This window comes from Bufo gargarizans, chromosome 3, assembly GCF_014858855.1.
Source record: "Bufo gargarizans isolate SCDJY-AF-19 chromosome 3, ASM1485885v1, whole genome shotgun sequence".
Taxonomy (NCBI): Eukaryota; Metazoa; Chordata; class Amphibia; order Anura; family Bufonidae; genus Bufo; species Bufo gargarizans.
Window position 1 is genome coordinate 63,094,798 of NC_058082.1, and position 20,737 is coordinate 63,115,534.

A 20,737-nucleotide genomic window follows, 5' to 3' on the forward strand; every position below is an offset into this window, starting at 1 on the left:
TCAATCCTCAAGAGGCGGGTGGACAAACAAAAACCCACTAATTCTGACAAACTCCAAGAAGTGATTATGAAAGAATGGGTTGCTATCAGTCAGGAATTGGCCCAGAAGTTGATTGAGAGCATGCCCAGTCGAATTGCAGAGGTCCTGAAAAAGAAGGGCCAACACTGCAAAAACTGACTCTTTGCATAAATGTCATGTAATTGTCGATAAAAGCCTTTGAAACGTATGAAGTGCGTGTAATTATATTTCACTACATCACAGAAACAACTGAAGCAAAGATCTAAAAGCAGTTTAGCAGCAAACTTTGTGAAAACTAATATTTGAGTCATTCTCAAAACTTTTGGCCACGACTGTACATTAGCACAAAGTAAAGGCCAAATGGGAGCAAATATGAAACTGCAAGACTGTAGGATTACACTGAATTTGCTTGCCGTCTGTTACCATGGAGACACATAGTAGCTGTATAGGAGCTGTAGACACAAAACAATAGAAACATTTCAAATAAGACCTACTGCAAAGTTGCTGATTAGTTGCAAAGGTGTACTTACACCAGTGGCTCCCTGCGTGCTCCCTGGCGCCATCTCCTACCTTCCTAAGGGCTCTTTCACACTTGCGTTATTGTCTTCCGGCATAGAGTTCCGTCGTCGGGGCTCTATGCCGGAAGAATCCTGATCAGGATTATCCTAATGCATTCTGAATGGAGTGAAATCCGTTCAGGATGCATCAGGATGTCTTCAGTCCGGAACGGAACGTTTTTTGGGCGGAGAAAATACCGCAGCATGCTGCGCTTTTTGCTCCGGCCAAAAATCCTGAACACTTGCCGTAAGGCCGGATCCGGAATTAATGCCCATTGAAAGGCATTAATCCGGATCCGGCCTTAAGCTAAACGTCGTTTCGGCGCATTGCCGGATACGACGTTTAGCTTTTTCTCAATGGTTACCATGGCTGCCGGGACGCTAAAGTCCTGGCAGCCATGGTAAAGTGTAGTGGGGAGCGGGGGAGCAGCATACTTACCATCCGTGCGGCTCCCGGGGCGCTCCAGAGTGATGTCAGGGCGCCCCACGCGCATGGATGACGTGATCGCATGGCACGTCATCCATGCTCATTGGGCGCTCTGACGTCATTCTGGAGCGTCCCGGGAGCCGCACGGACGGTAAGTATACCGCTCCCCCTATGGCAACCAGGACTTTAATAGCGTCCTGGCTGCCATAGTAACACTGAAAGCATTTTGAAGACGGATCCGTCTTCAAATGCTTTCAGTACACTTGCGTTTTTCCGGATCCGGCGTATACCTCCGGCAAGTGGAGTACACGACGGATCCGGACAACGCAAGTGTGAAAGAGGCCTTAGTGATGCACCATTATAAGGAAGTGGCCACCCATCCCCATCCTTATTTTCTGCTGTAACTTCCCACTGATAGAGATTAAATTAAATAGTTATGCAAATTGAGAAAAAAACGTTAATTATCTGCAGCTATATTCGGATGTGTATTTTGGAGGAAATTCCTATTATCCTGTGCCGTAAATCTGAATCTCTCTTTCACAGATCACAACGCAATTCTCCACTCTTTATACAGTGTACGATCGTCAACTTTTACCTACTACTGTGTTATACTATCTCTGCCATTCCAGCAGTATCTCTTTAGTGGATCACATTACAAAGATACTACACTCAGCATACATCCCATTCAAAGACAGGGCTCACACATGTATCCGAGGCAATGCATAGTGCACATTGCATCAGCTTTTTCCACTCTATGGAAACCTTCCAGAATTCAGAGAGCCTGTCCTATTCACACCTGACACTTCTTCCGTCTGTCTAGCCTTGACATTTACAGGAAATTAAAAATACACTTTTGGAATATTCATTGCTTTAAAAGTTTGTCTATCTGTATTTTTGGACTAAAAAAGTACTAAGGCTTTTGGTAATAATGTAGAAATTGCCAGTATATCTGTTTACTTAGGGCTCATGCACACAAACGTATTTTCTTTCCGTTCCTCTTTTTTTTTTTTTTTGCGGACCGTATGCGGAACCATTCATTTCAATGGGTCCGCAAAAAAACTGAAGTTACTCCTTGTGCATTCCGTTTCCGTATGTCCGTATTTGCATTCTGCAAAAAAATAGAACATGTCCTATTATTGACCGCATAACAGACAAGGATAGGACTGTTCTATTAGGGGCCAGCTGTTCTGTTCCGCAAAATACAGAATGCACACGGATGTCATCCGTATTTTTTGGGGACTGCAAAATACATACAGTCGTGTGCATGAGCATTTAGTTGAATTAATGGTGATTTAAGGGGTTGTCCAGCCAGATTTTTTGAAAATTCTTTAATGCCTTAACGACCCTACTATTTTGGGCTTGGCATTTTTTTTTTGTTTTTTTTGTATCTTCCCATTGCCATGACTTTTAACAATATTTTTTAGATTCATATAATTTATATATTCTATTGGGTGTAAAAAAAACAACAATTGTGCAATATTGGTATTTGTTATTTTTGGCTTTCATTTCTACAGCGCTTACCATGTGGTATAAATTACATGTTAAAGGAAATGTGTCATCAGAAAATGACCTATTGTTTCAATCCTGTTTTAAACATATTTTTAAAGAATTTTTGATGATATATAAAATTTTTCATGTCAGTATATTTAAAAATACAAACATAAAATTCAGCAGTTTTTGCACTGACCATTAAAGGGATTCTGTCACCTCCCCTCAGCCAAAAAACGATTTAAAAGCAGCCATGCAGCACAGCTTACCTGGATTAGGCTGTGCTCTTTTATCTTGAAATCCGTCCAGCAGATACTGCAAAAAACGACTTTGATCGATATGTAAATGTGTCCTGAAGGTGCCCAGAGGGGCGTTTTTTTCTTCTTAGTGAGCCCAGTACCGCCCCTCTTACAGTGCCCAGCCCGCCTTCCTTGTACTGTCTAACCGCCGCCTCCAGCCTGCCACAGCCTCTCCTCCCTCTCCTCCCCCTCCCTCACGCCGAACGAAGTCTCGCACAGGCGCAGTACCCACTGAGGGCTGCGCCTGTGCGATCATCAGGAGACTGAGGGCGGCAGCTTCATCTTCGTCACTGGGCATGCGCCGAGCCCAGTGACGTCCGATGTTAGCTCTTTCCCTCAGTCAGCCTGGTAGGAAGCGCAGAGGATTGCCGATCGGCTGCTGCTAGGGTTGCCACCTTTTCTTCAAGCCAAACCCGAACAGAAGGGAGGGAGGGCCACCTTCCAGGCCCGCCCATGCCCCGCCTCCAGCCACGCCCATGCCCCACCTCCATCCACACCCATGTCCCGCCTCCACCTCTGGTCGCTGTCACACCGCGATCGTTAAGCCCCTGAAGAGGCTCATTAGCATATTATAAGTCTTTATTTTAAGTGAACGGCGGCAGCGGCAGGGAGTTATAAAACATACTGTTATGTACTGCTGACATCAGCCCATCGCTAATGTCAGTCAGCTACATAACATAACGTATTTTCTGATGATTGACAGATTCAGAAACCTGTTTAAAGGGCTTCTACCACCAGAAATACCGTTATGTAGCTGACTGATATAGCGATGCGCTAATGTCAGCACTACATAACAGTATGTTTCTAACATTAGTCCCTGCAGCCGTTTTTGCTAAAAAAAACACTTATTATATGCTAATGAGCCTCTAGGTGCTATGTGGGCGTAAAATCAGCACCTAGAGGCTCCGTCCACTCACCCATTATCCTGCCCAGGTCCTGTGTTCTGCCCGCCCAGCTCCTCTTGATTGATGAAACTGTTCCCTGCATCGATGGCAAAATCCCGCGCCTGCGCCGTTCACTTCTGTCTTTGGCGCAGGCGCAGTGAGTGAATGATGTGATCCTGGTGTCGGATTCCTCACTGCGCTTGCGCCGACTACGTCACAGTGAGGAAGTCGGCACCAGGAGAGCGGCCCTCACTCACTGCGCCTGCGCTGAAGACATAGTGAACGACACAGGCGCAGGATTTTGTCAACGCTGCTGCGAACCGTCACATCAATCAAGAGGATCTGGGCGGGCAGAACAGGGGACCTGGGCGGGATAATGGGTGAGTGGACGGAGCCTCTAGGTGCTGATTTTACGCCCACATAGCACCTAGAGGCTCATTAGCATATAATAAAAGTGCATTTTTAGCAAAAACGGCTGCAGGGACTAATGTTAGAAACATACTGTTATGTAGTGCTGACATTAGCGCATCGCTCATGTCAGTCAGCTACATAACAGTATTTCTGGTGGTAGAAGCCCTTTAATAGCTGTTACATTTACACACTTCAAATGTTTTATATACCTTTTTAGAAGTGTCTAGGACAGGTGTCAGGACTGTCTTGGTCACTTCAGGCAGGGCACAGTGGGCACTGGGCTGGGCACTACTTGGGCAGGCTGCTGGAGCTGGGCTGGAGTCTGGAGAAGAAGAATGATTTTAATTCTCCCTCCCTGCCTCTCTCTCTCTGATGTCACTTCCTGTGTGGACCTGACTTCCTTATCAGAGAGAAGGAGGGAGGGACTGGGAGGCAGAGGAGGAGCGAGGGAGACTGAAGCTGCTGAACGGTGAGTGAACACAGCGCTGGCTGGCATCACTGTAGTGTGTAGACTAGAGGAGGGAGGAGGGACTGGGAGGCAGGGGAGGAGCGAGGAGGAGGGAGGAGACCGGAGACTGAACAGTTAGTGAGCCGCTACACTGCCTGGCATCACAGTAGTGTAGACTAGAGGAGGGAGGAGGGAGGAGGGGGAGGGGGAGGCTCGGCAGAGCTGCGCTCAGCTGATCACCCGGCCGCCGCAGTGAGTGACTGAATAATCCTGTGCCCGGGTCTGAGAAAGGCTTGTACCCGGGCACAGGATTACAAACCCGGACTGTCCGGGTCAATCCCGGACGGGTGGCAACCCTAGCTGCTGCACCCTGCGCTTTCTCCAGTCTGCCTGCCACAGTGAAGACGGCCAGCAATTTCTTTCCCCACCCTCCCTTCAGGAAAGAAATAAGTATTTGTTGGGGCGAATTAGGTATTATTATATTAAGTAAAGCTTTACTGAATTTATACATTTTCACTGAGCAAAAACAAATACTTATTTCTTTCCTGAAGGGAGGGTGGGGAAAGAAATCGCTGGCCGTCTTCACTGTGGCAGGCAGACTGGAGAAAGCGCAGGGTGCAGCAGCCGATCGGCAATCCTCTGCGCTTCCTACCAGGCTGACTGAGGGAAAGAGCTAACATCGGACGTCACTGGGCTCGGCGCATGCCCAGTGACGAGGATGAAGCTGCCGCCCTCAGTCTCCTGATGATCGCACAGGCGCAGCCCTAAGTGGGTACTGCGCCTGTGCGAGACTTCGTTCGGCGTGAGGGAGGGGGAGGAGAGGGAGGAGAGGCTGTGGCAGGCTGGGGGCGGCGGTTAGAAAGTACAAGGAAGGCAGGCTGGGCACTGAAAGAGGGGCGGTACTGGGCTCACTAAGAAGAAAAAAACGCCCCTCTGGGCACCTTCAGGACACATTTACATATCGATCAAAGTCGTTTTTTGCAGTAACTGCTGGACGGATTTCAAGATAAAAGAGCACAGCCTAATCCAGGTAAGCTGTGCTGCATGGCTGCTTTAAAATCGTTTTTTGGCTGAGGGGAGGTGACAGAATCCCTTTAAGCCTAATAATAGGCACCAATTCTTGGTCTGTATACACTTCACTGCAGTTATCTGCTTAGCATTACAGGCATGATTGGAATGACAGATATCACATCCGTATATAGATAACACAAAAATCACCATTCACAATAGGCAATTGCCAAAGCTTATCTGCTCCCTTCTTACCTCTGCACAGGTCACAGAGCATGCCTAGAAGTCAGTGAGGTCTCCTCCTGACCATTGTGTCTTTGTCCCATGTGGCTGCCGTAAAGCAATTTTTAATGTTCTCTAAATCTGGTTATGAACAACTCAGACAAGTTGGCCGCCCCCATAATCATGTTCAAGAAACAGGATAAAAAAATCTGCAATCAGAAAACAGATTAGAAAAAAATACAATAAACAAAATGTTAAAAAAGTGCAAAAAAAGAGCAAAGTGTTTTTACCACAAAAGAATTCCCCAAAATTCTGTTACTATTAACTTAGCTGCTTTATTAATACAACCCTTAAATCCATTGTATTACAGGAGGAGGCTTTATGAGTTTCACCATAGTTTTGTAGTTAGGCTCATTACAGACACAAATATACCAATTGTGTACATTTTTTCTGAGGATAAGGGTGGCGGACCTATGCGCCAGTTTACAGGGCAGACCTGTGCTGTTAGGCCCACCTGTGATAGCAGCCGTCACATTGCGGGGAGGGGGGTGTAACACAGAGAACTCCCTATCTAGATGATGTTGTGTAATCTCACAGCAGCCACAATATCACCTTGACCAAAATGTACATCACAGTGCAGGAACCAGACTAAAGCCTCGTTCACATGTCATGTTGGGTCAGTGATTTCCATCAGTGATTGTGAGCCAAAACCAGGAGTGGAGCCTCCACAGACATAAGGTCTAAGGGAAAGATCTGCTCCTGGTTTTGGCTCACAACTTACTGATGGAAATCACCGACCAAACACTGACATGTAAATGAGGCATAAGGCCTCTTGCACACAAACCTTATTTTTTTTTCATTTTTTGCGTTCAATATACGGGACCATTTATTTCAATAGATCTGCAAAAAAAACAACGCAAGGTACTCAGTATGCCTTCCGTTTCCATATTTCCGTTCTGTTTAAACATAGAACATGTCCTATTATTGTCCGCATAACAAACAAGGATAGGACTGTTCTATCAGGGGCCAGATGTTCCGTTCTGCAAAAAACGGGATGCACACGGATGTCATCCATATTTTTTGCAGACCGCAAAATACTGAAAAAGACATACGGTCATGTGCAAGAGGCCTAAGACATACATTTTCATCATAGGTTCAGAAGGTTCCCCCATTAACAACCTGTCCAAAAGAAAGTCTATAAATAAATGATGATTGCCGAGTGTCTGACTGCTGGGACCCCCCACCCATCAGGAGAACATGGGGATACTCCTATAGTTATTACCCAGAAGATTGGTGATGAACGCGGTTAACGGGAAAGCTCCTTTATTGTGTTTCAATTGCAAATAGATAACTCTTAGGGCTCATGCACACGACCATGGGCATGTTTTAAGTCCTCTTCCGTTCTGTTATTGCACAAAACATATCCGTGTGGTTTCCGTATTTGATCAGTTTTTTGCGGATCGGAAACGGAAGCAGTAACTTATTAATCACCAAACACATGAGCAATATGGACTGGGCATAGCATTTCTACAGTATGGATCCGCAAAATGCCTTGTTTAGCTATTGCAAACTCCCTTTCCATGTTGGAACCAACCCAGGAATTGGGGCAAATCGGCGGTAAACTCGGGACAGCTATTATATGAAATAGGCTTAAGCGAATCGGGATCGGATTGCTTTATCTAAACCTGATTCTTTCGAAAACTTTGTTTACAATATCGCCTCTGTAGTCTGCTAAAATGTATGGGCTCCGCTGAGGCCCGGCAAATCTTGCTGCAAATAATGTAAGACTTGCTTTGTGCACTTCGTTTATGCGCATATACAGGTCCTTCTAAAAAAAATTAGCATATTGTGATAAAGTTCATTATTTTCTGTAATGTACTGATAAACATTAGACTTTCATATATTTTAGATTCATTACACACCAACTGAAGTAGTTCAAGCCTTTTATTGTTTTAATATTGATGATTTTGGCATACAGCTCATGAAAACCCCAAATTCCTATCTAAAAAAATTAGCATATCATGAAAAGGTTCTCTAAACGAGCTATTAACCTAATCATCTGAATCAACTAATTAACTCTAAACACCTGCAAAAGATTCCTGAGGCTTTTAAAAACTCCAAGCCTGGTTCATTACTCAAAACCGCAATCATGGGTAAGACTGCCGACCTGACTGCTGTCCAGAAGGCCATCATTGACACCCTCAAGCAAGAGGGTAAGACACAGAAAGAAATTTCTGAACGAATAGGCTGTTCCCAGAGTGCGGTATCAAGGCACCTCAGTGGGAAGTCTGTGGGAAGGAAAAAGTGTGGCAGAAAACGCTGCACAACGAGAAGAGGTGACCGGACCCTGAGGAAGATTGTGGAGAAGGACCGATTCTAGACCTTGGGGGACCTGCGGAAGCAGTGGACTGAGTCTGGAGTAGAAGCATCCAGAGCCACCGTGTACAGGCGTGTGCAGGAAATGGGCTACAGGTGCCGCATTCCCCAGGTCAAGCCACTTTTGAACCAGAAACAGCGGCAGAAGCGCCTGACCTGGGCTACAGAGAAGCAGCACTGGACTGTTGCTCAGTGGTCCAAAGTACTTTTTTCAGATGAAACCAAATTTTGCATGTCATTCGGAAATCAAGGTGCCAGAGTCTGGAGGAAGACTGGGGAGAGGGAAATGCCAAAATGCCTGAAGTCCAGTGTCAAGTACCCACAGTCAGTGATGGTCTGGGGTGCCATGTCCGCTGCTGGTGTTGGTCCACTGTGTTTTATCAAGGGCAGGGTCAATGCAGCTAGCTATCAGGAGATTTTGGAGCACTTCATGCTTCCATCTGCTGAAAAGCTTTATGGAGATGAAGATTTCATTTTTCAGCACGACCTGGCACCTGCTCACAGTGCCAAAACCACTGGTAAATGGTTTACTGACCATGGTATTACTGTGCTCAATTGGCCTGTCAACTCTCCTGACCTGAACCCCATAGAGAATCTGTGGGATATTGGGAAGAGAAAGTTGAGAGACGCAAGACCCAACACTCTGGATGAGCTTAAGGCCGCTATCGAAGCATCCTGGGCCTCCATAACACCTCAGCAGTGCCACAGGCTGATTGCCTCCATGCCACGCCGCATTGAAGCAGTCATTTCTGCAAAAGGATTCCCGACCAAGTATTGAGTGCATAACTGAACATAATTATTTGAAGGTTGACTTTTTTTGTATTAAAAACACTTTTCTTTTATTAGTCGGATGAAATATGCTAATTTTTTTAGATAGGAATTTTGGGTTTTCATGAGCTGTATGCCAAAATCATCAATATTAAAACAATAAAAGGCTTGAACTACTTCAGTTGTGTGTAATGAATCTAAAATATACGAAAGTCTAATGTTTATCAGTACATTACAGAAAATAATGAACTTTATCACAATATGCTAATTTTTTTAGAAGGACCTGTAAATTCTTTAAATTACTGTTCTGAAATCTCATTAACAAAGCTGAGTTCAGCTTCGGATTTTGGAACTGTCACTTATGTGCATATATGAAGTGTAACATCATAGACGGGAGACGAAGCAAGTCTCGGGTTACTTGCAGAACGATTTGCCAGGCCTCGGCAGAGCCCATACATTTTAGCAAACTACGGTGCCGATATTTTAAATGAAGTTTACAAACGAATCAGGTTTGGATAACGCAATCACTCAAGCCTAATAATGAACATATATATTAGTAAGTTTATCACTTTATCACTTTATCATCTGCGTTGTCAGGATTAGGCCTCTTTAACATGACCGTATGGCTTCTTCAGTGTTTTGCAGTCCGTTTTTCACGGATCCGTTGTTCCGTTTTTTGTTTCCATTGTGGTTCTGTTTTTCCGTATGGCATATACAGTAATTACATAGAAAAAATTGGGCTGGGCATAAAATTTCCGTATGTGTGGTGTTTTTTTTTTTGCGGACCCATTGACTTGAATGGAGTCACGGAACGTGATTTGCAGGCAATAATAGGACATGTTCTATCTTTCAAAGGAAAGGAAAAACAGAAACGGGATGCATACGGAGTACATTTAGTTGTTTTTTTTGCGGAACCATTGAAATGAATGGTTCCGTATATAAAAAAACTGTCGTGTGCAGGAGGCCTTACAAATATATATTCAGGGTCCCTGCACTGTGCACCGTAGTGCAACATGTGATAGAAGAGAATTTTTTCTCTCTAGGTTTTTGTGATATTATGGATCTGAACCCCACAGATGATTTAGGGCTCATGTACACGGCCGTTGCCGTATTGTGGCCCGCATACAGCGGGTCCGCAATACACGGGGCACCACTTGAATGGGTCCGCAAACCCGGAGATGCGGTTGCTGAAGCACAGATTGGAACTCCACGGAAGCACTACGGAGTACTTCTGTGGTGTTTCTGGCCGTGCCTCTGTACCGCAAAAAAGTAGTGCATGCATACTTTTTTGCGGCGCAGACTGTTGGATGCGGATCGCAGACTCCATTCAAGTGAATGGTCCTTTTTCCGTATACGGCTGCCCCGCGGTCGGTGCCCGTGCATTGCAGATCGCAATTTGTGGTCCGTAGCACGGGCCCAGCCAGCACACTGTCATGTGCATTAGCCCTTAGGCCGTGGGGATTAGCCCTTAGGGCTCATGCACACGACCGTATGTATTTTGTAGTCTGCAAAAACGGATCCGCAAAAAATACGGATGACGTCCGGAAACGGAATACACAGGAAGTAACTTCCATTTTTTTTTGCAGACTTTTTTTAATTAATGGTTCCGCAGACGGTCCGCAAAAAATTGACCCAACGCGGCCATTTTGATTGAAGACACCGTGCATAATCTGGCACGGTGACGTGATGACGTCATCACGCTGGCTGGGTGCGGTGATGTTATTCCTGAGATTTTGTGCGGTTCCTGCAATCAAGATGGCCACGATGGCCTCTTTGCGTTCAAATCAATGAGGTATGTTTTTTTTTTTTACCACCATTTCAGGAAAAATAAATTCGTTACCACGAAGCGTGAGGAAATTCGGTTTCACAGCAAATTGAATTTTTCCTGAAATTCGGATCGAAGTCCACTTCGGATACTTCAATTCGCTCAACAGTAGTCATGGCTTTAAACTACCAGCCACAGAACTGCAACTCTGCCTTCCATTGAAAACAATGGGAGACAGACACTATAAGGCCACCGGAATTTTGGCGCAGTGTCCACACCAAAATTTCACTGTGTGAACGTGCCCTTAACGGGAGAAAGCTGCAGCTGAAATGACGCTCCTCCTGAACTGCCAGCTTGAAATAAATCGAGCTAAGGAATTGGAGAATGGGGAGATCTCTGGAGAGCTTTGTTAGGCCTCATGCACACGACCGTTGTGTGCATCCGTGGCCGTTGTGCCGTTTTCCGTTTTTTTTTGCGGACCCATTGACTTTCAATGGGTCCGTGGAAAAATCGGAAACTGCACCGTTTGGCAGCCGCATCCGTGATCCGTTTTTCCTGGCCGTGAAAAAAATATGACCTGTCCTATTTTTTTCACGGCCAACGGTTCACGGACCCATTCAAGTCAATGGGTCCGTGAAAATCACGGATGCACACAAGATTGTCATCCGTGTCCGTGATCCGTGTCCGTGATCTGTGTCCGTTTTTTCCTATCATTTCAATGGCAAACTTGACTTAGATTTTTTTTTCATTTTTCATGTCCGTGGATCCTCCAAAAAACAAGGAAGACCCACGGACGAAAAAACGGTCACGGATCACGGACCAACGGAACCCCGTTTTGCGGACAGTGAAAAAATACTGTCGTGTGCATGAGGCCTTAGAAAGAGAGTGTCATGTATTATATGGTCTAACATTCATTTATACATTAATCATGACATTCCGTAACTTGTTTAATGAAAAATCAGGGATATGATTAAAAGTTGGAGTGATTTTCCAGAAAATGGTAGCGTATGAAAAAGTAATTTTCTGTGCATCTATGGAATGTGTGACCTCTCATTCAACTTCGCTGTGGTCGAGTCTCTCTAGACGCTGAATCATTAACACCAGCAAACATCTAGAAGTATCCACCTAGACGACAAATACATTCTGCCTGAGTTATGTCCGCATGACTCATAACGATTACCGATATCCGACTGAGAATTGCCCATATGTTTGGAAATGTACGTTGAAGCAGCTTTCCTACAAATACATAATAATTTACTCAGATCATATAAAAAGAGCAACTTTTCAACTTGAAATTATTTGCTTGCAGGTCACCATCCGACTTGGTTAACAGCACAACCATGTTAAAAGGCCACCTCAACCTTCACAACCCCTCTTTTTGTTGGAGTGCATCAAAAATTTTAAATAAAGCAACTCTGTAAAGCGTCCTTCAATTTGTGTCTGCTGCTCCAATACAGAGCTATGCATCACCATGGTAACAGACTACAAATTGCATAGTTTGACCCTGTAGAAGTTATGCTCCCTAACATCCTACTTATAGTTAAATGTAAGGCCTCATTCACACATCCATGTCTGTAAAGACGTCAGTGCTTTGTCCGTGGAGGATCTGTGTTTGGTCCATGTGTCTGTTTTTCATCTGTATTCTACGGACACTTCTCTGCTGAAAGACAGAAATTACTCTTACCGGTAATTGGATTTTCCTTTAGCCTCCACAACGGCACTACCTGGAGGTTGGCCCGCCTTCTCCGGGACAGGAAACAATAGCGAGATCAGCCAATAAAGGGCCCCCTCCCTCTTACCTCTCCAGTTATTAACCTAGAACTCAGAATAGGCATGAGTCCACATTTTAATAATAAGGTATAAACAATAGAGGTAATGCCACCTGATATATAAGGTTTTTTAAACTGACAATCAACAATGCGCCACAAAAATGGCTCATAATATATAACCAAAAACTTGAATATATATATATATATATATATATATACATACACACACACTTTTTTTTAAACTTTTTTTGGGGTGGGAACCCCTGTGTCCTTGTGGAGGCTAAAAGAAAATCCAATTACCGGTAAGAGTAATTTCTGTCTTTTGCCCACGCCTCCACAACAGCACCACCTGGAGGAATAACATAGGAGACATGACTAGGGTGGGACCACCGCAGATAGCACCCTGCGGCCAAAGGATAAGTCTCTATTGGTAGAAACGTCCAGCTTGTAATGTTGAAAGAAGGTACAAGGGTTCGACCATGTGGCTGCCCGACAGATATCTTCCAGTGAGGCTTAGGCGCCTTCAGCCCAGGATGTTGCCAATGCTCTGGTGGAATGAGCTTTCAACAAAGGAGGCGGAGCAATTCCCTCAGTCTACTAGGCTAAACTAATGCAGGCCCTTATCCATCTGGAGATGGAAGTCTTGCTGGCTGCTTTGCCTTGGTGAAGACCCAGATATTGTACGAGTAATTGGTTTGATTTTCTCAGATTCTTGCTTGTCTCTAAGTACTGTAGAACGCACCTTCTAACATCTAGGTTGTGGAACAATTTTTCCTTATCGGATGTCGCCTGGGAACAAAAGGAGGGGAGAGTGATTTCCTGCTGACAGTGGAACTTGGTCACCACCTTAGGAAGGAATTCAGGAGCATGTTTTAATATAATCCTATCTTTTAAAACAGTAAGATAGGGAGGTAGAATAGAGAAAGCCTGGATTTCTCCTATTCTCCTGGCAGTAGTGATGGCTAATAAAAAATACTGTTTTGATGTCACGGATGGTGTTGCAGAAAACAAGAAGTAACAAACAAAGATTCGACTGACTTGATCCCAATACTAAGGGACAAATGGGTGAGCCCTATAAAAGCCCTAGAGCTCTCCCTGACTGCTCAGCCCATGCAAAGATCTTTATGATAGAAAGTTGCATGTCCACGTACCTAGACTGAGTGACACCTGCAAACCCTATAATAGTGAGGGGACACTACCACCGGCTCCCTGCACTAAATACGGAGGGAGTCAGGGTCATCTAGAATCAAGCCAACAGGAAAACACAAATACAGAAATAGACTTATCTGAGAAACAAGCAGTAGTAGCATCCAGCAGTGAACACAATCCAGGAAGTAGTATAAACCACAAAGTGAGGCAGTAAAACAAAAAGAAACATCATGCAGGAGGTACTGAAGAACGTCTGTCACAACTTCTCAGAGATCTGATTTGAGTGTCAATGTTCTCAAGGAGATCTCTTCAATGGGTTTAAAAGGCGGATGCATTAGTCTGGATAGAACCAGACTTAAGTCCCAAGAAGGGACTGATGATCTAAGCCTAGGGCGAATTCTACTTGCCCCCTTAAGGAATCTCTTGACAACATTCAATTCTGAAAGCTTGTTGTTCAAAAATGCGCTTAGAGCTGCTACTTGGACTTTTAGGGTACTTACTGATAGACCTTTATCAAGTCCTGCCTGAAGGAAATCCAGGATTAGGGTCACTTCTGGTTTCTTGGAGGGATCCCATCTGCCGTCCCCAAAACGTAAAAAGGACTCCCAGGCTCTCAAGTAGATCTTTGTCATGACAGGTTTCCTACTCTGTAATAGAGTGGAGACTGTCGCCTCTAAATACCCTTTTTCTCTCAGGATGCGCCTTTCAGTTTCCAAGCTGTCAAGTGAAGCTGGGGTGGGAGAATCCATAATTCTTCTCCTGCTAGGTTTTTTAGTATTGGAAACCATGCTCTCCTGGGCCGGAATGGAGTAATTAGGAGAATTTGGGCTTTCTCTTCCAGGATTTTAGAAATGACCCTCGGTATCAGAGGAAATGGCGGGAACGCATAAAGAAGTTCCTGAGGCAAGGCGTCTACTCTTAGGGGCCGGTCTAGAGGGGACAGGGAGAAAAAGTCTGTGACTTGCCTGTTTTTCCTTGTGGCAAATAGGTCGATCTTTTGAGTGCCTACCCGGCACAAATCTGACCAAAGATCTGATGATTCAGGCTCCATTCTCCAGGCTTTAGCTGATCCCTGCTCAGGAAGTCCGCCACTTGATTTTCTTTTCCTCTTATGTGGGCTGCTGATAGAGAGCGTAGATTTTTCTCGGCCCAATTCAGGATCTTCCCCGTGACAGGGAGCGGCTTCTTGTTCCTCCCTGTTTGTTCAGGTAGGCTACTGTGGTTGAATTGTCCGAGAGGATTTTTATATTTTTCAGATGGATGGAGGGAGAAAAAACTTTTATGGCTTCCCAGACCGCACTTAGTTCCCTCATGTTTGATGAAGCTTGTTGTAGCTCTGTTTTCCATAGGTCCTGTGTCACCTTCCCCCCCCCCCCCCCGGGATAGATTTGACTGGTTTGTCCACCAGGATAAGGCCATCTTCAGATATGATGAAATTCTTATTCTTTTGTTTAGGGAGGTCTGCTTTTTGTCCCAGTTCTTTAGAAGAAAAGCTTGGAGCCCACATGAAGGGGAAGGTGACACAGGACCTATGGAAAACAGAGCTACAACAAGCTTCACCAAACATGAGGGAACTAAGTGCGGTCTGGGAAGCCATAAAAGTTTTTTCTCCCTCCATCCATCTGAAAAATATAAAAATCCTCTCAAGAATTTAATTCTGTTGCTTCTGTTCCAACAGGAAAGAAGTCATAAGTCCAGCAGAACTCCCCAAAAAAAAAATTCTGTGAGGGGAGAAGACAAGACTTCTGTTGGTTTATTACCCAACCCAGGTCGGCCAGGGTTATAAGGATTGTCTGCAGGTGACACAGAAGAAGGTTCTCTGACAGGGCTGTGATAAAAAAATCGTCCAGGGACCGAACAAATGAAATTCCTGCTAGATGAAAAAATTTAGCTACTTCCGTCATGATCTTGGTGAATAATCTTGGGGCTGAGCTGAGGCCAAACGGTAGAACTTGGAATTGATAGTGGCATAGAGACCCCTGGAACCATACTGCTGTCCTTAGAAACTTCTGGTCTCTCTTCTATATTGGAATATGATAGTAGGCATCCGCCAGGTCTAATGCTATCATATAACAATTTTTTGGAAGTAGATTGACAACGGATTTTACTGTCTCCATTCTGAATTTATTGTAAACAATATATTTGTTTAGGGTCTTTAAATTTATTATCGCCCTGAAAGTACCGTTTGGTTTTCTCACCAGAAATATAGGTGAATAGAATCCCTTTTTCTGTTCCCCTACTGGTACTGGAATGATGGCTCTCTTCTCTAGCAGGAGCGATATTTGTTGGTCCATCGCTTCCTGATTTCTTACTTTTAGTCTGGAGTTTTCCATGCAGTCTGGGGGGAGACGGGTGAATTCCAGACTGTAGCCTTCTTTGATCACCGCCAGTACCCAAGGGGAGACCTGAATATTCTCCCAAGCTGAGTAAAAGCGATTGAGCCTTCCCCCCACTGCTCCTCTGGCGTCATTGGGTTGTGGGGCAAAAAGACTTTTCGGGGTTAAATAGGAACTAGGGATGAGCGAACTCGAACTGTATAGTTCGGGTTCGTACCGAATTTTGGGGTGTCCGTGACACGGACCCGAACCCGGACATTTTCGTAAAAGTCCGGGTTCAGGTTCGGTGTTCGTCGCTTTCTTGGCGCTTTTGTGACGCTTTCTTGGCGCTTTTTGAAAGGCTGCAAAGCAGCCAATCAACAAGCGTCATACTACTTGCCCCAAGAGGCCATCACAGCCATGCCTACTATTGGCATGGCTGTGATTGGCCAGAGCACCATGTGACCCAGCCTCTATTTAAGCTGGAGTCACATAGCGCCGCCCGTCACTCTGCTCTGATTAGCGTAGGGAGAGGTTGCGGCTGCGACAGTAGGGCGAGATTAGGCAGATTAACTCCTCCAAAGTACTTGATTATTGATCGATCTGCAGCTGTGGATCATTGAGCTGCTGATACTCAATTGCTCACTGTTTTTAGGCTGCCCAGACCGTTTGTCAGTCACATTTTTCTGGGGTGATCGGCGGCCATTTTGTGTCTTGTGGTGCGCCAGCACAAGCTGCGACCAAGTGCATTTAACCCTCAATGGTGTGGTTGTTTTTTGGCTAAAGCCTACATCAGGGTGAAGCTGTCACACAAAGTGCATTTCACCAGCAATAGTCTGTTCATTTTTTGGCCATATACTAAATCAGGGGCAAGCTGCGCCCGTCACCAAGTGCATTTAACCAGCAATAGTCTGTTCATTTTTTGGCCATATACTACATCAGGGGCAAGCTGCGCCCGTCACCAAGTGCATTTAACCCTCAGTAGTGTGGTTGGTCAAGCTGTGACACCAAGTGCATTTAACCAGCAATAGTCTGTTCATTTTTTGGCCATATACTACATCAGGGGCAAGCTGCGCCCGTCACCAAGTGCATTTAACCAGCAATAGTCTGTTCATTTTTTGGCCATATACTACATCAGGGGCAAGCTGCGCCCGTCACCAAGTGCATTTAACCAGCAATAGTGTGGTTATTTTTTGGCCATATCCCAGTCTAATTCTGTCACTAAATCCATACCGGTCACCCAGCGCCTAAATACTAGGCCTCAAATTTATATCCCGCTAAACCTGTCGTTACCGCTGTACTGTTGTGGCTGGGCAAGTTATTTAGTGTCCGTCAAAGCACATTTTTTGTTCAGGGTTGAAATACAATTCCCAATTTAGCAATTTCAGAATTTAGTGGTTTCTGCTATATCAGAGCTATTTGAAATCTATCCCTAAAAGGGTATATAATATTCAAGGTGCACATAGGGTCATTCAGAATAACTTCACACACACGCTACTGTGCATTTCCAAGTCCAATTCTGTTAGTAAATCCATACCGGTCACCCAGCGCCTAAATACTAGGCCTCAAATTTATATCCTGCTAAATCTCTCGTTACCGCTGTCCTGTTGTGGCTGGGAAAGTTATTTAGTGTCCGTCAAAGCACATTTTTTGTTCTGGGTTGAAATACAATTCCCAATTTAGCAATTTCATAATTTAGTGGTTTCTGCTATATCAGAGCTATTTGAAATCTATCCCTAAAAGGGTATATAATATTCAAGGTGCACATAGGGTCATTCAGAATAACTTCACACACACGCTACTGTGCATTTCCAAGTCCAATTCTGTTAGTAAATCCATACCGGTCACCCAGCGCCTAAATACTAGGCCTCAAATTTATATCCCGCTAAATCTCTCGTTACCGCTGTCCTGTTGTGGCTGGGAAAGTTATTTAGTGTCCGTCAAAGCACATTTTTTGTTCTGGGTTGAAATACAATTCCCAATTTAGCAATTTCATAATTTAGTGGTTTCTGCTATATCAGAGCTATTTGAAATCTATCCCTAAAAGGGTATATAATATTCAAGGTGCACATAGGGTCATTCAGAATAACTTCACACACACGCTACTGTGCATTTCCAAGTCCAATTCTGTTAGTAAATCCATACCGGTCACCCAGCGCCTAAATACTAGGCCTCAAATTTATATCCCGCTGAATTTGAATACAATACATTGGGCCAAATAATATTTTTGTTGTTGTGGTGAACCATAACAATGAGGAAAACATCTAGTAAGGGACGCGGACGTGGACATGGTCGTGGTGATGTTAGTGGACCCTCTGGTGCTGGGAGAGGACGTGGCCGTTCTGCCACATCCTCACGTCCTAGTGTACCAACTACCTCAGGTCCCAGTAGCCGCCAGAATTTACAGCGATATATGGTGGGGCCCAATGCCGTTCTAAGGATGGTAAGGCCTGAGCAGGTACAGGCATTAGTCAATTGGGTGGCCGACAGTGGATCCAGCACGTTCACATTATCTCCCACCCAGTCTTCTGCAGAAAGCGCACAGATGGCGCCTGAAAACCAACCCCATCAGTCTGTCACATCACCCCCATGCATACCAGGGAAACTGTCTCAGCCTCAAGTTATGCAGCAGTCTCTTATGCTGTTTGAAGACTCCGCTGGCAGGGTTTCCCAAGGGCATCCACCTAGCCCTTCCCCAGCGGTGAAAGACATAGAATGCACTGACGCACAACCACTTATGTTTCCTGATGATGAGGACATGGGAATACCACCTCAGCATGTCTCTGATGATGACGAAACACAGGTGCCAACTGCTGCGTCTTTCTGCAGTGTGCAGACTGAACAGGAGGTCAGGGATCAAGACTGGGTGGAAGACGATGCAGGGGACGATGAGGTCCTAGACCCCACATGGAATGAAGGTCGTGCCACTGACTTTCACAGTTCGGAGGAAGAGGCAGTGGTGAGACCGAGCCAACAGCGTAGCAAAAGAGGGAGCAGTGGGCAAAAGCAGAACACCCGCCGCCAAGAGACTCCGCCTGCTACTGACCGCCGCCATCTGGGACCGAGCACCCCAAAGGCAGCTTCAAGGAGTTCCCTGGCATGGCACTTCTTCAAACAATGTGCTGACGACAAGACCCGAGTGGTTTGCACGCTGTGCCATCAGAGCCTGAAGCGAGGCATTAACGTTCTGAACCTGAGCACAACCTGCATGACCAGGCACCTGCATGCAAAGCATGAACTGCAGTGGAGTAAACACCTTAAAACCAAGGAAGTCACTCAGGCTCCCCCTGCTACCTCTTCTGCTGCTGCCGCCTCGGCCTCTTCTGCTGCTGCCGCCTCGGCCTCTTCCTCCGCCTCTGGAGGAACGTTGGCACCTGCCGCCCAGCAAACAGGGGATGTACCACCAACACCACCACCTCCGTCACCAAGCGTCCCAACCATGTCACACGGCAGCGTTCAGCTCTCCATCTCACAAACATTTGAGAGAAAGCGTAAATTCCCACCTAGCCACCCTCGATCCCTGGCCCTGAATGCCAGCATTTCTAAACTACTGGCCTATGAAATGCTGTCATTTAGGCTGGTGGACACAGACAGCTTCAAACAGCTCATGTCGCTTGCTGTCCCACAGTATGTTGTTCCCAGCCGCCACTACTTCTCCAAGAGAGCCGTGCCTTCCCTGCACAACCAAGTATCCGATAAAATCAAGTGTGCACTGCGCAACGCCATCTGTAGCAAGGTCCACCTAACCACAGATACGTGGACCAGTAAGCACGGCCAGGGACGCTATATCTCCCTAACTGCACACTGGGTAAATGTAGTGGCAGCTGGGCCCCAGGCGGAGAGCTGTTTGGCGCACGTCCTTCCACCGCCAAGGATCGCAGGGCAACATTCTTTGCCTCCTGTTGCCACCTCCTCCTTCTCGGCTTCCTCATCCTCTTCTTCCACCTGCTCATCCAGTCAGCCACACACCTTCACCACCAACTTCAGCACAGCCCGGGGTAAACGTCAGCAGGCCATTCTGAAACTCATATGTTTGGGGGACAGGCCCCACACCGCACAGGAGTTGTGGCGGGGTATAGAACAACAGACCGACGAGTGGTTGCTGCCGGTGAGCCTCAAGCCCGGCCTGGTGGTGTGTGATAATGGGCGAAATCTCGTTGCAGCTCTGGGACTAGCCAATTTGACGCACATCCCTTGCTTGGCGCATGTGCTGAATTTGGTGGTGCAGAAGTTCATACACAACTACCCCGACATGTCAGAGCTGCTGCATAAAGTGCGGGCCGTCTGTTCGCGCTTCCGGCGTTCACATCCTGCTGCTGCTCGCCTGTCTGCGCTACAGCGTAACTTCGGCCTTCCCGCTCACCGCCTCATATGCGACGTGCCCACCAGGTGGAACTCCACCTTGCACATGCTGGACAGACTGTGCGAGCAGCAGCAGGCCATAGTGGAGTTTCAGCTGCAGCACGCACGGGTCAGTCGCACTACAGAACAGCACCACTTCACCACCAATGACTGGGCCTCCATGCGAGACCTGTGTGCCCTGTTGCGCTGTTTCGAGTACTCCACCAACATGGCCAGTGGCGATGACGCCGTTATCAGCGTTACAATACCACTTCTATGTCTCCTTGAGAAAACACTTAGGGCGATGATGGAAGAGGAGGTGGCCCAGGAGGAGGAGGAGGAGGAAGAGGGGTCATTTTTAGCACTTTCAGGCCAGTCTCTTCAAAGTGACTCAGAGGGAGGTTTTTGGCAACAGCAGAGGCCAGGTACAAATGTGGCCAGCCAGGGCCCACTACTGGAGGACGAGGAGGACGAGGATGAGGAGGAGGTGGA